Below are 23,137 nucleotides of genomic sequence, written 5' to 3'. Positions count from 1 at the left end.
TATCACTGCTATCATATCATCGCTATCATGTCGCTGGTATTATCATCGAATTCAAATAATTTGATAAATATTTTACTGTGTTAATTTCCGAATGCATTTTTTTTGCAGGAGCGGTATTTGAAATTTTTAAAATAGTGAAGAGCTGGTTTCCAGATTCACGAAGTAGTTACGCAAGCACCTACGAACCTGGGGCCAGATTTACGAAGAAGTTACGCAAGCACCTACGAACCTGGGGCCAGATTTACGAAGAAGTTACGTAAGCACTTACGAACCTGGGCCCAGATTCACGAAGCAGTTACGCCAGCACTTACGAACCTGGGGCCAGATTTACGAAGTAGTTACGCAAGCACTTACGAACCTGGGGCCAGATTTACGAAGAAGTTACGTAAGCACTTACGAACCTGGGCCCAGATTCACGAAGTAGTTACGCAAGCACTTACGAACCTGTCCATCTGTTCTCAATCTTTGGCGGCTTTGTTTACAATTATTAAACAGTTAATGAGCTCCGAAGCACCAGGAGGCTGTTTATAACAATAACAACAGTTGATTGGCAAGTTTTCCTGCTTGTAAACTGTTTAATAAATGTAACCAAAGCCGTCAAAGATTGAGGAAAGATGTACACGTTCGTAAGTGCTTGCGTAACTGCTTCGTGAATCTGGTCGCAGGTTCGTAAGTGCTTGCGTAACTGCTTCGTGAATTTAGTCCCAGGTTTAGGCCTATACGACAAGACGCTGGCGAAGGCCTAGATAAAGGTCAGTATTATCTTTTTGTTAACATATATTTTTATCTAAATTGTGAGTCGATCAAAGTCATATTTCAAGGCACTAGAAGCGTAGTTAGATCTTTGACCGGCGGTCTTCAAGGCCTAAGATAACTCGTAATTGGATATAACGTTCTCGTTATCGAACTCGCGATATCATGGTGACCTTTCGATGATGACCTTTGAGGTGTTGTAAGCGTTTCTTGATCTTTGGTTTGTTGAGTTTCCTTGGGTAGTCGTATTTAGTGACCCGTGACTCCTTGGCCGGCCATCTTAGAGTCGTGACGACTTCCTGGAGGAGTTACCTGCGACATTTCGCGGGGGCCGTTGGTCTCTAACTCAACATGGTGATCCTTCAATTCCCCTTCTAGTAGCGGTGGTTCTCGACTTGTGGTGGTGGCTGTGTAGGTCACTGTGACTTGTGTTGAAGCGGTGAAGGCACTGGCAGGTGTGTGTGAGTGCCTGACTGCGGGGGTCAACCGTCATGAAGATTGCATGACCCGCCGCGAAGGCCAGAAAGGCCGCCATTTCTCGCGATCTCAGAAGGTGAGTGGCGGCAACGTCGCCAGAGCAGGGGAGAATTTCCCGCCAATTTTCAAATCGTTTCAAAATGGCAATACTTTCCTTTTTAACCAAATCAAGACCCGTAAATCATTCCCTTTAGTCGCTAAATTGTATTTGTGATGCAAAACAATTGTTCGCGGCCGGAGGAGATTGATAAATTTTGATTGGGGGATAAAATGTAAATGGATTGGCAGGTTATGGCAACACTCGCGCTGATCTCTGATTGGCTGGGAAGGTCGCGGTGGGCAGTCACTCAACGGCTGTCGTCACCCGAAATTTATTTTGGCGGTAAAATGATTTTTTCCACTGAATACGTAACATAAAATAGCGATTTTATATATTTTTCTTGCTCTTATAACCTTAAAAAATAAAAACCCGCTACGCATAATTACCACAAAAAATAAATTAAATGAGCTTCGCTCGATTTTGTTTAAAATAAAACCAATTGAAGTACTGTATAGTTGTATTCCATTACTAAATCAAAACATGGAGGGAAAATTTAGAATACAGCAGAGGATATTGACACAAATATATATGCCAAACAGATTTCACGAAACATTCCAGAATAATAAATATCCCGAGGCAAGAGTTATTGAGGGAGAGGTTGTGGGGGCGGGGATTCGAACCCCCCACTCAAGTGGTGTTTAAATTATGTACACATGTTCGCCACCCCCCCACCCCCACCCCCCCCACCACAACCCTTCCCAAGCACTACTACCCCCCCCCTCCTGATGGGTTACTGCTACTGGTGGTGGTGCTGGTAGCTTAGTGCTACTGGTGGTGGTGGTGGTGGCTTAGTGCTACTGGTGGTGGTGGTAGCTTAGTGCTACTGGTGGTGGTGGTGGTAGCTTAGTGCTACTGGTGGTGGTGGTGGTGGTGGCTTAGTGCTACTGGTGGTGGTGGTGGTGGCTTAGTGCTACTGGTGGTGGAAGCTTAGTGCTACTGGTGGTGGTGGTGGTAGCTTAGTGCTACTGGTGGTGGTGGTGGTAGCTTAGTGCTACTGGTGGTGGTGGTGGTGGCTTAGTGCTACTGGTGGTGGTGGCTTAGTGCTACTGGTGGTGGTGGTGGTGGCTTAGTGCTACTGGTGGTGGTGGTGGTGGTGGTGGCTTAGTGCTACTGGTGGTGGTGGTGGTGGCTTAGTGCTACTGGTGGTGGTGGTGGTAGCTTAGTGCTACTGGTGGTGGTGGTGGTAGCTTAGTGCTACTGGTGGTGGTGGTGGTGGTGGCTTAGTGCTACTGGTGGTGGTGGTGGTGGCTTAGTGCTACTGGTGGTGGAAGCTTAGTGCTACTGGTGGTGGTGGTGGTAGCTTAGTGCTACTGGTGGTGGTGGTGGTAGCTTAGTGCTACTGGTGGTGGTGGTGGTGGTGGTGGTGGTGGTGGTGGCTTAGTGCTACTGGTGGTGGTGGTGGTGGCTTAGTGCTACTGGTGGTGGAAGCTTAGTGCTACTGGTGGTGGTGGTGGTGGCTTAGTGCTACTGGTGGTGGAAGCTTAGTGCTACTGGTGGTGGTGGTGGTGGTGGCTTAGTGCTACTGGTGGTGGAAGCTTAGTGCTACTGGTGGTGGTGGTGGTAGCTTAGTGCTACTGGTGGTGGTGGTGGTAGCTTAGTGCTACTGGTGGTGGTGGTGGCTTAGTGCTACTGGTGGTGGTGGCTTAGTGCTACTGGTGGTGGAAGCTTAGTGCTACTGGTGGTGGTGGTGGTGGCTTAGTGCTACTGGTGGTGGAAGCTTAGTGCTACTGGTGGTGGTGGTGGTGGCTTAGTGCTACTGGTGGTGGAAGCTTAGTGCTACTGGTGGTGGTGGTGGTGGCTTAGTGCTACTGGTGGTGGAAGCTTAGTGCTACTGGTGGTGGTGGTGGTGGCTTAGTGCTACTGGTGGTGGAAGCTTAGTGCTACTGGTGGTGGTGGTGGTGGCTTAGTGCTACTGGTGGTGGAAGCTTAGTGCTACTGGTGGTGGTGGTGGTGGCTTAGTGCTACTGGTGGTGGTGGTGGTAGCTTAGTGCTACTGGTGGTGGTGGTGGTGGCTTAGTGCTACTGGTGGTGGTGGTGGTAGCTTAGTGCTACTGGTGGTGGTGGTGGTGGCTTAGTGCTACTGGTGGTGGTGGTGGTGGCTTAGTGCTACTGGTGGTGGTGGTGGTGGTAGCTTAGTGCTACTGGTGGTGGTGGTGGTGGCTTAGTGCTACTGGTGGTGGTGGTGGTGGCTTAGTGCTACTGGTGGTGGTGGTGATGGCTTAGTGCTACTGGTGGTGGTGGTGGTGGTGCTGGTAGCTTAGTGCTACTGGTGGTGGTGGTGGTGGCTTAGTGCTACTGGTGGTGGTGGTGGTAGCTTAGTGCTACTGGTGGTGGTGGTGGTGGCTTAGTGCTACTGGTGGTGGTGGCTTAGTGCTACTGGTGGTGGTGGTGGTGGCTTAGTGTTACTGGTGGTGGTGGTGGTGGCTTAGTGCTACTGGTGGTGGTGGTGGTAGCTTAGTGCTACTGGTGGTGGTGGTGGTGGCTTAGTGCTACTGGTGGTGGTGGTGGTGGCTTAGTGCTACTGGTGGTGGTGGTGGTGGTGGCTTAGTGCTACTGGTGGTGGTGGTGGTGGTGCTGGTAGCTTAGTGCTACTGGTGGTGGTGGTGGTGGCTTAGTGCTACTGGTGGTGGTGGTGGTGGTGGTGGTGGCTTAGTGCTACTGGTGGTGGTGGTGGTGGTGGTGGTGGTGGCTTAGTGCTACTGGTGGTGGTGGTGGTGGTGGTGACTTAGTGCTACTGGTGGTGGTGGTGGTGGTGACTTAGTGCTACTGGTGGTGGTGGTGGTGATGGTGGTGACTTAGTGCTACTGGTGGTGGTGGTGGTGACTTAGTGCTACTGGTGGTGGTGGTGGTGGTGACTTAGTGCTACTGGTGGTGGTGGTGACTTAGTGCTACTGGTGGTGGTGGTGGTGGTGGTGACTTAGTGCTACTGGTGGTGGTGGTGGTGGTGGTGACTTAGTGCTACTGGTGGTGGTGGTGGTGGTGGTGGTGACTTAGTGCTACTGGTGGTGGTGGTGGTGGTGGTGACTTAGTGCTACTGGTGGTGGTGGTGGTGGTGGTGGTGACTTAGTGCTACTGGTGGTGGTGGCTTAGTGCTACTGGTGGTGGTGGTGGTGGTGGTGACTTAGTGCTACTGGTGGTGGTGGTGGTGGTGGTGGTGGTGACTTAGTGCTACTGGTGGTGGTGGTGGTGGTGGTGACTTAGTGCTACTGGTGGTGGTGGTGGTGGTGGTGGTGGTGGTGACTTAATGCTACTGGTGGTGGTGGTGGTGACTTAGTGCTACTGGTGGTGGTGGTGGTGGTGGTGGTGACTTAGTGCTACTGGTGGTGGTAGCTTAGTGCTACTGGTGGTGGTGGTGGTGGTGGTGACTTAGTGCTACTGGTGGTGGTGGTGGTGGTGGTGGTGGTGGTGACTTAGTGCTACTGGTGGTGGTGGTGGTGGTGGTGACTTAATGCTACTGGTGGTGGTGGTGGTGGTGGTGACTTAGTGCTACTGGTGGTGGTGGTGGTGGTGGTGGTGACTTAGTGCTACTGGTGGTGGTGGTGGTGGTGGTGACTTAGTGCTACTGGTGGTGGTGGTGGTGGTGGTGGTGGTGGTGACTTAGTGCTACTGGTGGTGGTGGTGGTGGCTTAGTGCTACTGGTGGTGGTGGTGGTGGTGGTGGTGGTGGTGACTTAGTGCTACTGGTGGTGGTGGTGGTGGTGGTGGTGACTTAGTGCTACTGGTGGTGGTGGTGGTGGTGGTGGTGACTTAGTGCTACTGGTGGTGGTGGTGGTGGCTTAGTGCTACTGGTGGTGGTGGTGGTGGTGGTGACTTAGTGCTACTGGTGGTGGTGGTGGTGGTGGTGGTGACTTAGTGCTACTGGTGGTGGTGGTGGTGGTGGTGACTTAGTGCTACTGGTGGTGGTGGTGGTGGTGGTGGTGGTGGTGGTGACTTAGTGCTACTGGTGGTGGTGGTGGTGGTGGTGGTGACTTAGTGCTACTGGTGGTGGTGGTGGTGGTGACTTAGTGCTACTGGTGGTGGTGGTGGTGGTGGTGGTGGTGACCTAGTGCTACTGGTGGTGGTGGTGGTGGTGGTGGTGGTGGTGGTGGTGGTGGTGGTGGTGACTTAGTGCTACTGGTGGTGGTGGTGGTGGTGGTGGTGGTGGTGGTGGTGACTTAGTGCTACTGGTGGTGGTGGTGGTGGTTACTTAGTGCTACTGGTGGTGGTGGTGGTGGTGGTGGTGGTGACTTAGTGCTACTGGTGGTGGTGGTGGTGGTGGTGGTGGTGGTGGTGACCTAGTGCTACTGGTGGTGGTGGTGGTGGTGACTTAGTGCTACTGGTGGTGGTGGTGGTGGTGGTGGTGACCTAGTGCTACTGGTGGTGGTGGTGGTGGTGGTGGTGGTGACTTAGTGCTTCTGGTGGTGGGTTGAGCTTCGGCTCCTTGGCCCCGCCTCCTAACCGATTGATATATGAGTGTGTGTTGATATATATCCCGATATAAGGGGGGAGGAGGGGTGTTCGGAATGGGGTACAATAGAGCAGTGGGCAGTATCCACTGGTCTTATAGGAGCAGTGCTCGATATAGGAAATCAGTTGTGGCTTTGTGAGTGAATAGAGCAGTGGTGATGGATGTCTTGGCGCCCCCAGGCTGTCAAGTGGCTTGTATCTTGACACATGTATCGGTCAACGTTTAGGAACGCCCTGCTCTTTCGTGTGATTCTAAGGGTCGATAATTCTGAATAGAATTTCTAACTCCAATATGAGAGAGAGAGAGAGAGAGAGAGAGAGAGAGAGAGAGAGAGAGAGAGAGAGAGAGAGAGAGACAGACAGACAAAGACATATACAGAGATATTAAACATTTACTTTCCACATATTACTGTATCAAACCGGATATCAAAGCAACTCCAAAATCAGCATTTAACCTGATATCTTCAATGGATATCATAGGCTTGACTCCAGAAGGTAGAGTCAAATCAACACGAATTGAATTCTGTAGTCAGTAAAACACCTCAGGGTATCTGAGAAGATAGTTCTGGGAGTTAGAAGAACTCCCAGAACCCCCATCAACCAGGTATCAACCAGGTATCAACCAGGTATCAAACCTGTGGAAGAGTCAGTAGTGATCTTTGAGAAGTTTATCTGTCTATCATGTTGGATGGAAATAGGGAATGTTTAGTTAACAAACATCTAAGAAACATGTGTGTGGACTTAGACAATCTTGTCAACTACAGGAGGTACACCTGTTCACTACAGCCACATCTATACACCTGTTCATTCTAGCCACAGCTGTAATTATTTACGTAAATAACCAATAAAGGCTTTTTATTTCTGAAACTAAAGATAAATAGGCAAGAAAATTGATTGAGAAAACGAGGAAATTTTTTAGAAAAACATTAAGAATTTTACAAGTATACATGATAATGTTTACAAGTATACATGAGAATGTTTACAAGTATACATGAGAATGTTTACAAGTATACATGAGAATGTTTACAAGTATACATGATAATGTTTACAAGTATACATGAGAATGTTTACAAGTATACATGAGAATGTTTACAAGTATACATGATAATGTTTACAAGTATACATGAGAATGTTTACAAGTATACATGAGAATGTTTACAAGTATACATGAGAATGTTTACAAGTATACATGAGAATGTTTACAAGTATACATGATAATGTTTACAAGTATACATGAGAATGTTTACAAGTATACATGATAATGTTTACAAGTATACATGAGAATGTTTACAAGTATACATGAGAATGTTTACAAGTATACATGAGAATGTTTACAAGTATACATGAGAATGTTTACAAGTATACATGAGAATGTTTACAAGTATACATGAGAATGTTTACAAGTATACATGAGAATGTTTACAAGTATACATGAGAATGTTTACAAGTATACATGAGAATGTTTACAAGTATACATGAGAATGTTTACAAGTATACATGAGAATGTTTACAAGTATACATGAGAATGTTTACAAGTATACATGAGAATGTTTACAAGTATACATGAGAATGTTTACAAGTATACATGAGAATGTTTACAAGTATACATGAGAATGTTTACAAGTATACATGAGAATGTTTACAAGTATACATGAGAATGTTTACAAGTATACATGAGAATGTTTACAAGTATACATGAGAATGTTTACAAGTATACATGAGAATGTTTACAAGTATACATGAGAATGTTTACAAGTATACATGAGAATGTTTACAAGTATACATAAGAATGTTTACAAGTATACATGAGAATGTTTACAAGTATACATGAGAATGTTAAAGATATACATAGGTGAATATGAAAACATCTAGAGAGAATACTATGCATGTGTGGCAGGAGACAACGATGAATACACATGAATACATACATTAAGAGATGTATATATATATACACACCACTTCTCGGAATGTATACAGAAGGAGTTATTCGTTATGTATACCATATCCATGACTGAAATACTCTCAGTGGTTGGTCAGGAAGGAATTGACTGGCCTCTGTAACCTCTGTAAGCCTCTGTAACCTCTGTAAGCCTCTGTAACCTCTGTAACCTCTGTAAGCCTCTGTAACCTCTGTAAGCCTCTGTAACCTCTGTAAGCCTCTGTAACCTCTGTAACCTCTGTAAGCCTCTGTAACCTCTGTAAGCCTCTGTAACCTCTGTAAGCCTCTGTAACCTCTGTAACCTCTGTAAGCCTCTGTAACCTCTGTAAGCCTCTGTAACCTCTGTAACCTCTGTAAGCCTCTGTAACCTCTGTTATCCTCTGTAACCTCTGTAACCTCTGTAACCTCTGTAACCTCTGTAAGCCTCTGTAACCTCTGTAACCTCTGTAACCTCTGTAACCTCTGTAAGCCTCTGTAACCTCTGTAACCTCTGTAAGCCTCTGTAACCTCTGTAACCTCTGTAACCTCTGTAAGCCTCTGTAACCTCTGTAAGCCTCTGTAACCTCTGTAACCTCTGTAACCTCTGTAAGCCTCTGTAACCTCTGTAACCTCTGTAACCTCTGTAACCTCTGTAAGCCTCTGTAACCTCTGTAACCTCTGTAACCTCTGTAACCTCTGTAAGCCTCTGTAACCTCTGTAAGCCTCTGTAACCTCTGTAACCTCTGTAACCTCTCTAAGCCTCTGTAACCTCTGTAACCTCTGTAAGCCTCTGTAACCTCTGTAACCTCTGTAACCTCTGTAAGCCTCTGTAACCCTCCAGTGGTTGCTCAATCCCAACACCCAAATGAAAAATGTGCACAGCTAATGCAAACATGATTGGATTTGCTGTGTGTGTGTGTGTGTGTGTGTGTGTGTGTGTGTGTGTGTGTGTGTGTGTGTGTGTGTATCGTCGTATGCCAAGAGATATACATTGCAGTATAGGTATAGCAGAGCAGCAGCAGAAGTGTGGGAACGTGTGTGTGTATATATATATATATATATATATATATATATATATATATATATATATATATATATATATATTATAAAATTACACAACATTTCGAACCTACATGGTTCATTCTCAAGTGACAGGAAATTACAAATCATATTGGATTTATACTAATATGGAGTCAGTTGAAAATACTGACCAACACAAATGGGTCAAGAATAAGGCATAAAGGGAGAAAATAGTCAAAAATAAAGTTTAAAGGCCTTCAAAAAATGTAGAAAAAGCCCCTAAATATCTGATCCACATATAGAGATTAATCAGTGTAGTGGACGTAACATATTGGGCAGTGTCTTCTATGTTGGCATCTTCACGTTCCGGTCTTGTTCTCACTCTCATGGTTTCTTGAGATTATCTTGAGATGATTTCGGGGCTTTTTTAGTGTCCCCGCGGCCCGGTCCTCGACCAGGCCTCCACCCCCAGGAAGCAGCCCGTGACAGCTGACTAACTCCAGGTACCTATTTACTGCTAGGTAACAGGGGCATTCAGGGTGAAAGAAACTTTGCCCACTTGTTTCTGCCTCGTGCGGGAATCGAACCCGCGCCACAGAATTACTAGTCCTGCGCGCTATCCACCAGGCTACGAGGCCCCTACGCCTACGATGGTGGGTAGCCCCACCAGGCTACGAGGCCTACGATGGTGGGTAGAGAGGATGGTTCAGTAATTTAGATAATTATGATAGGTTCTATTCTTATGTGAACTGCTTCAAGAATTTGTAATCTTCTTAAATCTTGGGTTTTGTCTATTATACAAGTGTTTTTATTCAACATTTCTCTTGTTAGGGTGATGTCATGGGCTTGGGCCAGATTCACGAAGCAGTTACGCAATCACTTACGAACCTGGGGCCAGATTCACGAAGCAGTTATGCAAGGACTTACGAACCTGGGGCCAGATTCACGACAGCAGTTACGCAAGCACTTACGAACCTGGGACCAGATTCGCGACAGCAGTTACGCAAGCACTTAAGAACCTGGGGACAGATTCACGAAGCAGTTACGCAAGGACTTACGAACCTGGCGCCAGATTCACGAAGCAGTTACGCAAGCACTTACGAACGTGTACATCTTTCCTCAATCTTTGACGGCTTTGGTTACATTTATTAAACAGTTTACAAGCATGAAAACTTGCCAATCAACTGTTGTTATTGTTATAAACAGCCTCCTGGTGCTTCCGAGCTCATTAACTGTTTAATAATTGTAAACAAAGCCGCCAAAGATTGAGAAAAGATGGACAGGTTCGTAAGTGCTTGCGTAACTGCTTCGTGAATCTGGTCCCAGGTTCTTAAGTGCTTGCGTAACTGCTTCGTGAATCTGGCCCCAGGTTCGTAAGTGATTGCGTAACTGTTTCGTGAATCTGGCCCCAGGCCTTCTAGTAGCACGTCGCATTTTGACGTACGCGTTACCTAAGACCAAAAAAACGTCGTACTAGAAAACGGAAGCGTCTGGCGAAAGTGACGGACTGTCCCGTTTTCTGTTGTGGGTCCTCTGGCAGGTTAGGATAAGGGCACTTTAGTACGTCAGTTTCTGGACGTTGGGGAACCTTAGGAAGACGGATTAGGAATACTAATTCCTAATCCGAGATTAGGAGATTCGAACGCGGAGGAACGCTAGAGGAGATTCGAACGCGGTACACATAATCTCAGATCCAACCTAATCCGATTTAGTCATAACAGAAGCCCTGGTCGACGACCGGGCCGCGGGGACGCTAAGCCCCGGAAGCACCTCAAGGTAACCTCAAGGTAACCTCAAGGTAACCTCAAGGTATAATAACTTCAATGTATAAATAGTGATTTGTATTGTTAATATACACATTTAAATTGTTTTTAATCCTGTGGAATTTTCATGCCATTGTCGCTGTTAAATATTTATATTCAATTTTCAGTTTATTAATTTATATAATATTAAGTTGAGAGCCAATAGATGGAGTATGTTACGGGTTATTCATGCCCGTGCCACCTCTTAGGTGGTTTAATCTTTATTAATCAATTGGTTGAGTAAAATGACTGAGAGCTCAGTTACACAAGTGTTATTCTGTGATAATTGAAGAGATTTATATTCTTGCTGATAAGCCTAATCGCTTGAGGTGGACGGTAGAGCGACGGTCTGGCTTCATGCGGGTCGGCGTTCAATCCCCCGACCGTCCACAAGTGGTTCGGACCTCTACAACATTGTAATTGACCTCTGCTGATAAGCCCAATCGCTTGGGGTGGACGGTAGAGCGACGGTCTGGCTTCATGCTGGTCGGTGTTCAATCCCCGACCGTCCACAAGTGGTTGGGACCTCTACAACACTGTAATGACCTCTACAACACTGTAATGACCTCTACAACACTGTAATGACCTCTACAAGACTGTGATGACCTCTACAAGACTGTGATGACCTCTACAAGACTGTGATGACCTCTACAACACTGTAATTGACCTCTACAACACTGTAATTGACCTCTACAAGACTGTAATGACCTCTACAACACTGTAATAACCTCTACAACACTGTAATGACCTCTATAACACTGTAATAACCTCTACAACACTGTAATGACCTCTACAACACTGTAATAACCTCTACAACACTGTAATGACCTCTACAACACTGTAATGACCTCTACAACACTGTAATGACCTCTACAACACTGTAATGACCTCTACAACACTGTAATGACCTCTATAACACTGTAATAACCTCTACAACACTGTAATGACCTCTACAACGCTGTAATGACCTCTATAACACTGTAATGACCTCTATAACACTGTAATGACCTCTACAACACTGTAATAACCTCTACAACACTGTAATGACCTCTACAACACTGTAATGACCTCTACAACACTGTAATGACCTCTATAACACTGTAATGACCTCTATAACACTGTAATGACCTCTACAACACTGTAATGACCTCTATAACACTGTAATGACCTCTACAACACTGTAATGACCTCTACAACACTGTAATGACCTCTATAACACTGTAATGACCTCTACAACACTGCAATAACCTCTACAACACTGTAATGACCTCTACAACACTGTAATTGACCTCTACAACACTGTAATGACCTCTACAACACTGTAATGACCTCTACAACACTGTAATGACCTCTATAACACTGTAATGACCTCTATAACACTGTAATGACCTCTACAACACTGTAATGACCTCTACAACACTGTAATGACCTCTACAACACTGTAATGACCTCTACAACACTGTAATTGACCTCTACAACACTGTAATGACCTCTACAACACTGTAATTGACCTCTACAACACTGTAATGACCTCTACAACACTGTAATGACCTCTACAACACTGTAATGACCTCTACAACACTGTTGGGAACGTGTATATCGTATAAGTATTCATATCTAGGAAAGTGTATAAACATTTGTGTATACAGTGTCCCATGTATACAGTGTTTCATGTATAGTGTCTACTGCACACTAAGTATTAATTTTAGTACACTAAATTAATAAAAAGTACACTAAATTAATTTTAAAATTAATGCCAATGGTCGGCTTGTATATCTGGCCTCTGTTGCGCATGCGCGAGGTGACGAATACCTCCAAGTTGGAAGTCTTTGGAAAATATGTAAACATCGCCTTAATATTGTTATGACACCATTCAACAAACTTGTAGTGCTTGAAACTATATATATATTTTATTATACTTATAATTAGAATCAAATATGAATATCCTAAGAACTAATTTATGGGAGATATTGAAGTAAATAGTCATGAAACTAGAATATTGGAACTGCGCAGTGAGGTGCGCACGGGCGCCGACCTGGAGGCGGGAGGCAGAACGATACCTAGGAGAAAGGAGGCTATATGTCTATATTATATAGATTAGTCTCGTCTCCAACATTATCTCCAACCTATAGCATGGTCTTACAGGTAAGACTATATTCATAAAATTGTGTTTGCGCTTCTGATGTCTTAGATATTAGTAGATTGGATTTTCGGACTGGTGTTATCGGCGACATGTCGCCCCGTTTTCTGTGTGGGATAAATTTAGGTTCAAAAAGTCGTAGTATTTAATAATATTATTTGGATGATATTTTATATTGGAATGGAGGCACGGTGACAGAGTATTATTTAGCGATATTATCATATTTTTATCAGATTTTTATCTCGATAGAGGAATCATTTGGTGTATTTTCCTAATTCATCATATCCCATTAATTATTTTATTGTAAGGTATATTGACAAAGTAGATATGTTATTTTTTGTATTGTCTGTAATCTACATTGTAGAGAGGTAGATAATCTTCTACTTTGAAGTCAATAAGATAAATGGTAAGAACTAAGTACGCGATAGGCTTGGCGCCATAGACTTGGCACCATAGGCTTGGCACAATAGGCTTGGTGCCATAGACTTGGCACCATAGGCTTGGCGCCATAGGCTTGGCTCCATAGGCTTGGCACCATAGGCTTGGTGCCATAGGCTTGGCTCCATAGGCTTGGCGCCATAGGCTTGGCTCCATAGGCTTGGCACCATAGGCTTGGTGCCATAGGCTTGGCACCATAGGCTTGGCACAATAGGCTTGGTGCCATAGACTTGGCACCATAGGCTTGGCACAATAGGCTTGGTGCCATAGACTTGGCACCATAGACTTGGCACCATAGGCTTGGCACCATAGGCTTGGTGTCATAGGCTTGGTGCCATAGGCTTGGTGTCATAGGCTTGGCACCATAGGCTTGGCACAATAGGCTTGGTGCCATAGACTTGGCACCATAGGCTTGGTGCCATAGGCTTGGCACCATAGGCTTGGTGTCATAGGCTTGGTGCCATAGGCTTGGTGCCATAGGCTTGGTGCCATAGGCTTGGCACCATAGGCTTGGCACCTTAGGCTTGGCTCCATAGGCTTGGCACCATAGGCTTGGCACCAAAGGCTTGGCACCATAGGCTTGGCACCATAGGCTTGGTGTCATAGGCTTGGCACCATAGGCTTGGCACAATAGGCTTGGTGCCATAGGCTTGGCGCCATAGGCTTGGCACCATAGGCTTGGCTCCATAGGCTTGGCGCCATAGGCTTGGCACCATAGGCTTGGCACCATAGGCTTGGTGTCATAGGCTTGGCACCATAGGCTTGGCACAATAGGCTTGGTGCCATAGAATTGGCACCATAGGCTTGGTGCTATAGGCTTGGCACCATAGGCTTGGTGTCATAGGCTTGGCACCATAGGCTTGGTGCCATAGGCTTGGTGTCATAGGCTTGGCACCATAGGCTTGGCACCATAGGCTTGGTGTCATAGGCTTGGCACCATAGGCTTGGCACCATAGGCTTGGTGCCATAGGCTTGGTGTCATAGGCTTGGCACCATAGGCTTGGTGCTATAGGCTTGGCACCATAGGCTTGGTGTCATAGGCTTGGCACCATAGGCTTGGTGCCATAAGCTTGGTGCCATAGGCTTGGCACCATAGGCTTGGTGCCATAGGCTTGGCACCATAGGCTTGGCACCATAGGCTTGGTGCCATAGGCTTGGTGCCATAGGCTTGGTGCCATAGGCTTGGCGCCATATGCTTGGCACCATAGGCTTGGCACCATAGGCTTGGTGCCATAGGCTTGGTGCCATAGGCTTGGTGCCATAGTCTTGGCGCCATATGCTTGGCACCATAGGCTTGGCACCATAGGCTTGGTGCCATAGGCTTGGCACCATAGGCTTGGCACCATAGGCTTGGCGCCATAGGCTTGGCATCATAGGCTTGGTGTCATAGGCTTGGCACCATAGGCTTGGCACCATAAGCTTGGCACCATAGGCTTGGCACCATAGGCTTGGTGCCATAGGCTTGGTGTCATAGGCTTGGCACCATAGGCTTGGTGCCATAGGCTTGGCACCATAGGCTTGGTGCCATAGGCTTGGCACCATAGGCTTGGTGCCATAGGCTTGGTGTCATAGGCTTGGCACCATAGGCTTGGCACCATAGGCTTGATGACATAGGCTTGGTGCCATAGGCTTGGCACCATAGGCTTGGTGCCATAGGCTTGGCACCATAGGCTTGGTGCCATAGGCTTGGCACCATAGGCTTGGTGCCATAGGCTTGGCACCATAGGCTTAGCACCATAGGCTTGGTGCCATAGGCTTGGCACCATAGGCTTGGTGCCATAAGCTTGGCACCATAGGCTTGGCACCATAGGCTTGGTGCCATAGGCTTGGCACCATAGGCTTGGCACCATAGGCTTGGCACCATAGGCTTGGTGCCATAGGCTTGGCACCATAGGCTTGGTGCCATAGGCTTGGCACCATAGGCTTGACACCATAGGCTTGGTGCCATAGGCTTGGCACCATAGGCTTGGCACCATAGGCTTGGTGCCATAGGCTTGGCACCATAGGCTTGGTGCCATAGGCTTGGCACCATAGGCTTGGCACCATAGGCTTGGCGCCTTCTTTTGATAATTACTTACACCACGACTCACTTACCATGGGATATTGAACCCTCAGGGGAAAGCACCAAGCCATTACGACTATATAGCACTGGGAAGGGGTCATGATAAGGATTTGGGATGGGACGGAGGGAAAGGAATGGTGCCCAACCACTTGTCAACGGTCAGGGGATTGAACGCCGACCTGCATGAAGCGAGACCGTCGCTCTACCGTCCACCCCAAGTGGTTGGGCTAGAAACAGCTCTTCTGGAGTGCAAGCAATACGAGTAATGGCCTCTATACACAACCCGTCCTCAGACCATGTCTATTCCACCCAGCGGTCGATCCCAAAGAAGCATTCATCAATTTTAACATTGTGTTAATTCAAAATAGGAATTTTTTCAAATATAAATTAATATTATAACAGCATATTGTGCATATATAGGAATAGGTTAGGTGTTTAGGTTAGGTTAGGTTAGGTTAGGTTAGGTTAGGTTAGGTTAGGTTAGGTTAGGTGTTTAGGTTCTGTTGGCGATTATTTGTATTTGTAGTACGTGGGTGAAGCATTTACAGCGTTGTGGTTCGAACACAAGTCGTCAGTGAAGCACTTGTTCCGGAAGTGTTCGGGCGTCATCACTAACAGACGAATCATATGAGAAAGTGTTCGAATTGTCGAGTGACCGAACAAGCCGACAAACAACCGAACACACTAACAGATAACGGAACACAATCCACAAAGAACTAACAATCAACCACTTGGTTCACACGTCAAATGACACCCACGAATTGCTTCAGAGTTTCAGGAACTACAACAAGGCATTTGCAGCTTCTTAATTACAGCAGGTGCCAGAGCCCCAAACAATAACATACATCACCTCTGGCGCCCAGCTCCTCTACCACCTGTGTACAGCAGGAAAGGTGAATATATTACTCTCACCTGGCCAATAGGTAATCACTTCTCTGATAGGAATCCATACATTTAGTTTACAAATTGGCCAGTGTTTGGTGGGACTTGGGAGGGTCTAACTGTCCTCTGGGGCTATCAGCCCTTTGGGACTATCTGCCCTCTGGGACTATCAGTCCTCTGGGACTATCAGCCCTTTGGGACTATCTGCCCTCTGGGACTATCAGTCCTCTGGGGCTATCAGTCCTCTGGGACTATCTGCCCTCTGGGGCTATCAGTCCTCTGGGGCTATCAGTCCTCTGGGGCTATCAGTCCTCTGGGGCTATCAGTCCTCTGGGGCTATCAGTCCTCTGGGGCTATCAGTCCTCTGGGACTATCAGCCCTCTGGGACTATCTGCCCTCTGGGACTATCAGTCCTCTGGGGCTATCAGTCCTCTGGGACTATCAGTCCTCTGGGACTATCAGTCCTCTGGGACTATCAGTCCTCTGGGACTATCAGTCCTCTGGGACTATCAGTCCTCTGGGACTATCAGCCCTTGGGACTACCAGCCCTTGGGACTATCACCCCCTGATAGCCCCATAGTACCACAGCCCTTGGAAAGTACCACCTCCCACGGGTACTAAACCCCGATAGTAGAAGTACTATCCGTCGTGGGTACTGCCCCTCCCCCCCCTCTTTGGCAGCAGCAACGCCCCTGTTGGGTACTTTCGGGTGATTTCGGGGCTATAGTGTCCCCGCGGCCCGGTCCTCGACCAGGCCTCCACCCCCAGGAAGCAGCCCGTGACAGCTGACTAACACCCAGGTACCTATTTTACTGCTAGGTAACAGGGGGCATAGGGTGAAAGAAACTCTGCCCATTGTTTCTCGCCTGGGATCGAACCAAGGACCACAGGATTACAAGTCCAGCGTGCTGTCCGCTCGGCCGACCGGCTCCCTATAAGGTATAGTGCCAGATGCCATAAATAATTGGCCATTGAGGATAAATCACCATGGCACTTCAACAACAAGGTAATTAAGGTTACGTAAATGCCATAAAGGAGAAAGATAGAGCAATTATTGGATTGATTTGCTATTACATAGCTCTATACCATTGTTTTTGGAAGGCTCTTATGTCCGCTCTATAGGTGTTGTGCTCTATAGTGCTCTGTAGGTGTGGTGCTCTGTAGGTGTGGCGCTCTGTAGGTGTAGTGCTCTGTAGGTGTGGAGCTGTTTAGGTGTGGCGCTCTGTAGGTTTGGTGTTCTATACGTGTGGCGCTCTATAGTGCTCTGTAGGTGTAGTGCTCTGTAGGTGTGGCGCTCTGTAGGTGTAGTGCTCTGTAGGTGTGGCGCTCTGTAGGTGTGGCGCTCTATAGTGCTCTGTAGGTGTAGTGCTCTGTAGGTGTGGCGCTCTATTGCTGTGGAGCTGTATAGGTGTGGCGCTCTGTAGGTGTGGTGTTCTATAGGTGTGGCGCTCTATAGTGCTCTGTAGGTGTAGTGCTCTATAGGTGTGGCGCTCTATTGCTGTGGAGCTGTATAGGTGTGGCGCTCTGTAGGTGTGGTGTTCTATAGGTGTGGCGCTCTGTAGGTGTGGCGCTCTATTGCTGTGGAGCTGTATAGGTGTGGCGCTCTGTAGGTGTGGTGCTCTGTAGGTGTGGCGCTCTATTGGTGTGGTGCTGTATAGGTGTGGTGCTCTGTAGGTGTGGCGCTCTATTGGTGTGGTGCTGTATAGGTGTGGCGCTCTGTAGGTGTGGCGCTCTATTGGTGTGGAGCTGTATAGGTGTGGCGCTCTGTAGGTGTGGTGTTCTATAGGTGTGGCGCTCTATAGTGCTCTGTAGGTGTAGTGCTCTATAGGTGTGGCGCTCTATTGCTGTGGAGCTGTATAGGTGTGGCGCTCTGTAGGTGTGGTGTTCTGTAGGTGTGGCGCTCTGTAGGTGTGGCGCTCTGTAGGTGTGGTGTTCTGTAGGTGTGGTGTTCTGTAGGTGTGGTGCTCTGTAGGTGTGGTGCTCTGTAGGTGTGGTGCTCTGTAGGTGTGGCGCTCTGTAGGTGTGATGTTCTGTAGGTGTGGTGTTCTGTAGGTGTGGTGCTCTGTAGGTGTGGTGCTCTGTAGGTGTGGCGCTCTGTAGGTGTGGCGCTCTGTAGGTGTGGTGCTCTATTGGTGTAGCACCCACCAGGTGTAGCACCCACCAGGTGTAGCACCCTCCAGGTGTAGCACCCACCAGGTGTAGCACTCTCCAGGTGTAGCACCCTCCAGGTGTAGCACCCTCCAGGTGTAGCACCCTCCAGGTGTAGCACTCACCAGGTGTAGCACTCTCCAGGTATAGCACCCACCAGGTGTAGCACCCACCAGGTGTAGCACCCACCAGGTGTAGCACCCTCCAGGTGTAGCACCCACCAGGTGTAGCACTCTCCAGGTGTAGCACCCTCCAGGTGTAGCACCCTCCAGGTGTAGCACCCTCCAGGTGTAGCACTCACCAGGTGTAGCACCCTCCAGGTGTAGCACCCACCAGGTGTAGCACCCTCCAGGTGTAGCACCCTCCAGGTGTAGCACCCTCCAGGTGTAGCACTCACCAGGTGTAGTACTCTCCAGGTGTAGCCCCCTCCAGGTGTAGCACCCTCCAGGTGTAGCACCTACCAGGTGTAGCCCCCTCCAGGTGTAGCACCCTCCAGGTGTAGCACCCTCCAGGTGTAGCCCCCTCCAGGTGTAGCACCCTCCAGGTGTAGCACCCTCCAGGTGTAGCACCCTCCAGGTGTAGCACCCACCAGGTGTAGCACCCACCAGGTGTAGCACCCTCCAGGTGTAGCACCCTCCAGGTGTAGCACCTACCAGGTGTAGCACCCTCCAGGTGTAGCACCCTCCAGGTGTAGCCCCTCCAGGTGTAGCTCCCTCCAGGTGTAGCACCCTCCAGGTGTAGCACCCACCAGGTGTAGCACCCTCCAGGTGTAGCACCCTCCAGGTGTAGCACCCACCAGGTGTAGCACCCTCCAGGTGTAGCACCCTCCAGGTGTAGCACCCTCCAGGTGTAGCACCCACCAGGTGTAGCACCCTCCAGGTGTAGCACCCACCAGGTGTAGCCCCCTCCAGGTGTAGCACCCTCCAGGTGTAGCACCCACCAGGTGTAGCACCCACCAGGTGTAGCACCCACCAGGTGTAGCACCCTCCAGGTGTAGCACCTACCAGGTGTAGCACCCTCCAGGTGTAGCACCCTCCAGGTGTAGCCCCCTCCAGGTGTAGCACTCACCAGGTGTAGCACCCTCCAGGTATAGCACCCACCAGGTGTAGCACCCAACAGGTGTAGCACCCTCCAGGTGTAGCACCCACCAGGTGTAGCACCCTCCAGGTGTAGCACCCTCCAGGTGTAGCACCCTCCAGGTGTAGCACCCACCAGGTGTAGCACCCTCCAGGTGTAGCACCCTCCAGGTGTAGCACCCACCAGGTGTAGCACCCACCAGGTGTAGCACCCACCAGGTGTAGCACCCACCAGGTGTAGCACCCACCAGGTGTAGCACCCTCCAGGTGTAGCACCCACCAGGTGTAGCACCCTCCAGGTGTAGCACCCACCAGATGAATCGACGTCTGTGGGGTCGACCGCTGGATGGAATGGACTTGAGTCGAAAACGGATTGAACTGCTTCGTGAATCTGGCGCGTGGATTCGAGAGGATTAATTAACTCACAAGAGGAGGTCGTGGACTATCTTAGAGTAGTAGACTATCCACAGTCAATATATCTAATCACCTTCCAGAGTATATATCTAATCAGCTTCCAGAGTCGATATATCTAATCAGCTTCCAGAGTCGATATATCTAATCAGCTTCCAGAGTCAATATATCTAATCAGCTTCCAGAGTCGATATATCTAATCAGCTTCCAGAGTCGATATATCTAATCACCTTCCAGAATCAATATATCTAATCACCTTCCAGAGTCGATATATCTAATCACCTTCCAGAATCAATATATCTAATCACCTTCCAGAGTCGATATATCTAATCAGCTTCCAATAATCATACAGGAATAGGAGGGATATACCCTGACTGGCTAGGTATAACCCTAATATACTGGTATACTATTCTCTACCATACCTCCACCTCGCTGATAGAATAACAAATGATCCACATTAAATCTTGTAATCGGAAAGTCATTTTTCAAGGCATAATCGCCAGTCATATCGCGGCGGAATTAACACATTATCTTCAATTGCACTATTCTTAAACGACCATTAGCACGAAGGGATAACAGTTATTTAGTAGCAGTGATATAATGCTCATTGTTGCCTAGTTTGCTATCGTTCCTCAAGATATCAATTTTAACGAGAAGATATCTATCTCCTTATTGCCTGATAGATTTAGGTTACTTGTATTGACAGGTGAGGAGAGGATGGGCGCGCCCGCGAGCGCGCACAAGGCCCTTAGAGGTAAACAGCTCCTTCTCCTAAGGAAACCATCAATTCTCTTCGCTTCCTGATGGGTGTAAACTGCTGGTAAGCCTTAGTTTACTGTTGGGTTTACAAGCCTATGAGTCTCTTAATGTTATCTTGATTGGAAAATAATTTGGGAGTTTAAGGGAAAGTTTGGGAGTTTAAGGGAAAAGTTTGCGAGTTTAAGGGAAAGTTTGGGAGTTTAAGGGAAAGTTTGGGAGTTTAAGGGAAAGTTTGGGAGTTTAAGGGAAAGTTTGGGAGTTTAAGGGAAAGTTTGGGAGTTTAAGGGAAAAGTTTGGGAGTTTAAGGGAAAGTTTGGGAGTTTAAGGAAAAGTTTCGGAGTTTAAGGGAAAGTTTGGGAGTTTAAGGGAAAAGTTTGGGAGTTTAAGGGAAAGTTTGGGAGTTTAATGGAAAAGTTTGGGAGTTTAAGGGAAAAGTTTGGGAGTTTAAGGGAAAGTTTGGGAGTTTAAGGAAAAGTTTCGGAGTTTAAGGGAAAGTTTGGGAGTTTAAGGGAAAGTTTGGGAGTTTAAGGAAAAGTTTCGGAGTTTAAGGGAAAGTTTGGGAGTTTAAGGGAAAAGTTTGGGAGTTTAAGGGAAAGTTTGGGAGTTTAAGGGAAAGTTTGGGAGTTTAATGGAAAAGTTTGGGAGTTTAAGGGAAAAGTTTGGGAGTTTAATGGAAAAGTTTGGTAGTTTAAGGGAAAAGTTTGGGAGTTTAAGGGAAAGTTTGGGAGTTTAAGGGAAAAGTTTGGGAGTTTAATGGAAAAGTTTGGGAGTTTAAGGGAAAAGTTTGGGAGTTTAAGGGAAAAGTTTGGGAGTTTAAGGGAAAGTTTGGGAGTTTAAGGAAAAGTTTCGGAGTTTAAGGGAAAGTTTGGGAGTTTAAGGGAAAGTTTGGGAGTTTAAGGGAAAAGTTTGGGAGTTTAAGGGAAAGTTTGGGAGTTTAAGGAAAAGTTTCGGAGTTTAAGGGAAAGTTTGGGAGTTTAAGGGAAAAGTTTGAAAGTTTAATGGAAAAGTTTGGAAATTAAAGGAACAAGTTTGGAAAATAAAGGTAAAAGTTTGGAAAATAAAGGTAAAAGTTTGGAAAATAAAGGGAAAAGTTTAAAAGTGAAACGAAAACGTTTGGGCAAGAAACACAGGTCAGTCTCAGTAGCAACCCAACACAAAGTATATAACAAACAACTAGAGAAGCAAAATAGAGAAGTTCGGCGTACTTAACAATTTCCCTATTAAGGCCCCTCAATAGCTCAGTCGATAGAGCATTCGGCCTCACGCATGTGGGGGTCCAGGGTTCGAATCTCTCACAGCCCAGGTATATGGCAGGTATATCTTGAGGTTATCTTGAGATGATATCGGGGCTTTTAGTGTCCCCGCGGCCCGGTCCTCGACCAGGCCTCCACCCCCAGGAAGCAGCCCGTGACAGCTGGCTAACACCCAGGTACCTATTTTACTGCTAGGTAACAGGGGCATAGTGTGAAAGAAACTCTGTCCATTGTTTCTCGCCCGGGATCGAACCCAGGACCACAGGATCACAAGTCCAGCGTGCTGTCCGCTCGGCCGACCGGCTTCCAGGTAGGTTCATTTGTGTGTACAGCATCACTATATATTGTTCCAATAACAGAAACGTGGATGAATGTTGAAAACAACGAGAGAATTAGCTGAATGTAAAATGCATGGATATAAATTATTTTTAACTACGGGATCACCATAGCCCGTGCTACTTGGAACTTTATGTTCCAAGTAGCGAATTTTTAACTACAACAACATTAATTATTTTACATTGATAGAATATACAAGAATGAGGAGTTACATTATGTGTTAGAGAGAAACTTAAAATTAACGTCAAAGAATGGTTGAAAACAGAGTTTAACGCACAATTTGGTTGAAATTAATAATATTATTATATTTATAATATGATGCATCTATTGGATGATATAACTAGGGCATATTGATCAATTTTTTGTTGTAGGTGACTTTAATTTTAGTGGAATAAACTGCATTAATAAAACAGGCAAGGCAGATATAGAAGAATTTTAAGAAACTAGTGGACCTTACCTTGAGGTTACCTTGAGGTTACCTTGAGGTGCTTCAGGGGCTTAGCGTCCCCGCGGCCCGATCGTCGACCAGGCCTCCTGGTTGCCGGACTGATCAACCAGGCTGTTGGACGCGGCTGCTCGCAGCCTGACATATGAGTCACAGCCTGGTTGATCAGGTATCCTTTGGAGGTGCTTATCCAACTGCTATCTTAACTTGGACGACTGCTATCTTAATCAACTCCTGAGATCAACGCGAGAAACACATTAGACACTCTTGATTCTAGCTATCTTGAAGACAATAATAAATGCCACAAATGGGGAGCATATTGGAAACAGTTGCCATAAAGAAATTTGAATTAATTTAGAAAAGATGTACGAGAGAAAAGTCTATAAGGATTCCAAACTTAAAGGATATGTAAAGGAAATTTAGCGGTATTGAGAAGTTTCTTATGTCTAGGGAGCTGGTCGGCCGAGCGGACAGCACCCTGGACTTGTGATTCTGTGGTCCCGGGTTCGATCCCAGGCGCCGGCGAGAAACAATGGGCAGAGTTTCTTTCACCCTATGCCCCCTGTTACCTAGCAGTACCTGGGTGTAAGTCAGCTGTCACGGGCTGCTTCCTAGGGGGTGGAGGCCTGGTCGAGGACCGGGCCGCGGGGACACTAAAGCCCCGAAATCATC

At 47.1% G+C, this 23,137-nt stretch overlaps 1 long non-coding RNA gene across 1 annotated transcript in view; it reads left to right on the top strand.

Moving 5' to 3' along the window:
- Window positions 1-528: 528 nt before the first annotated feature.
- LOC138356604 (uncharacterized) overlaps window positions 529-23,137 on the top strand; it is a 95,093-nt gene continuing 72,484 nt past the window's right edge. The window contains exons 1-2 of the long non-coding RNA XR_011224553.1: window positions 529-752; window positions 20,379-20,492. This is a non-coding gene — a long non-coding RNA (uncharacterized lncRNA). The remainder of the gene's footprint in view (window positions 753-20,378; window positions 20,493-23,137) is intronic.

Source organism: Procambarus clarkii, chromosome 73 (assembly GCF_040958095.1).
Source record: "Procambarus clarkii isolate CNS0578487 chromosome 73, FALCON_Pclarkii_2.0, whole genome shotgun sequence".
In the NCBI taxonomy this organism is placed as follows: domain Eukaryota; kingdom Metazoa; phylum Arthropoda; class Malacostraca; order Decapoda; family Cambaridae; genus Procambarus; species Procambarus clarkii.
Note: the sequence above shows the minus strand (reverse complement) of the source record. Positions and strands in the feature narration are given on the sequence as shown.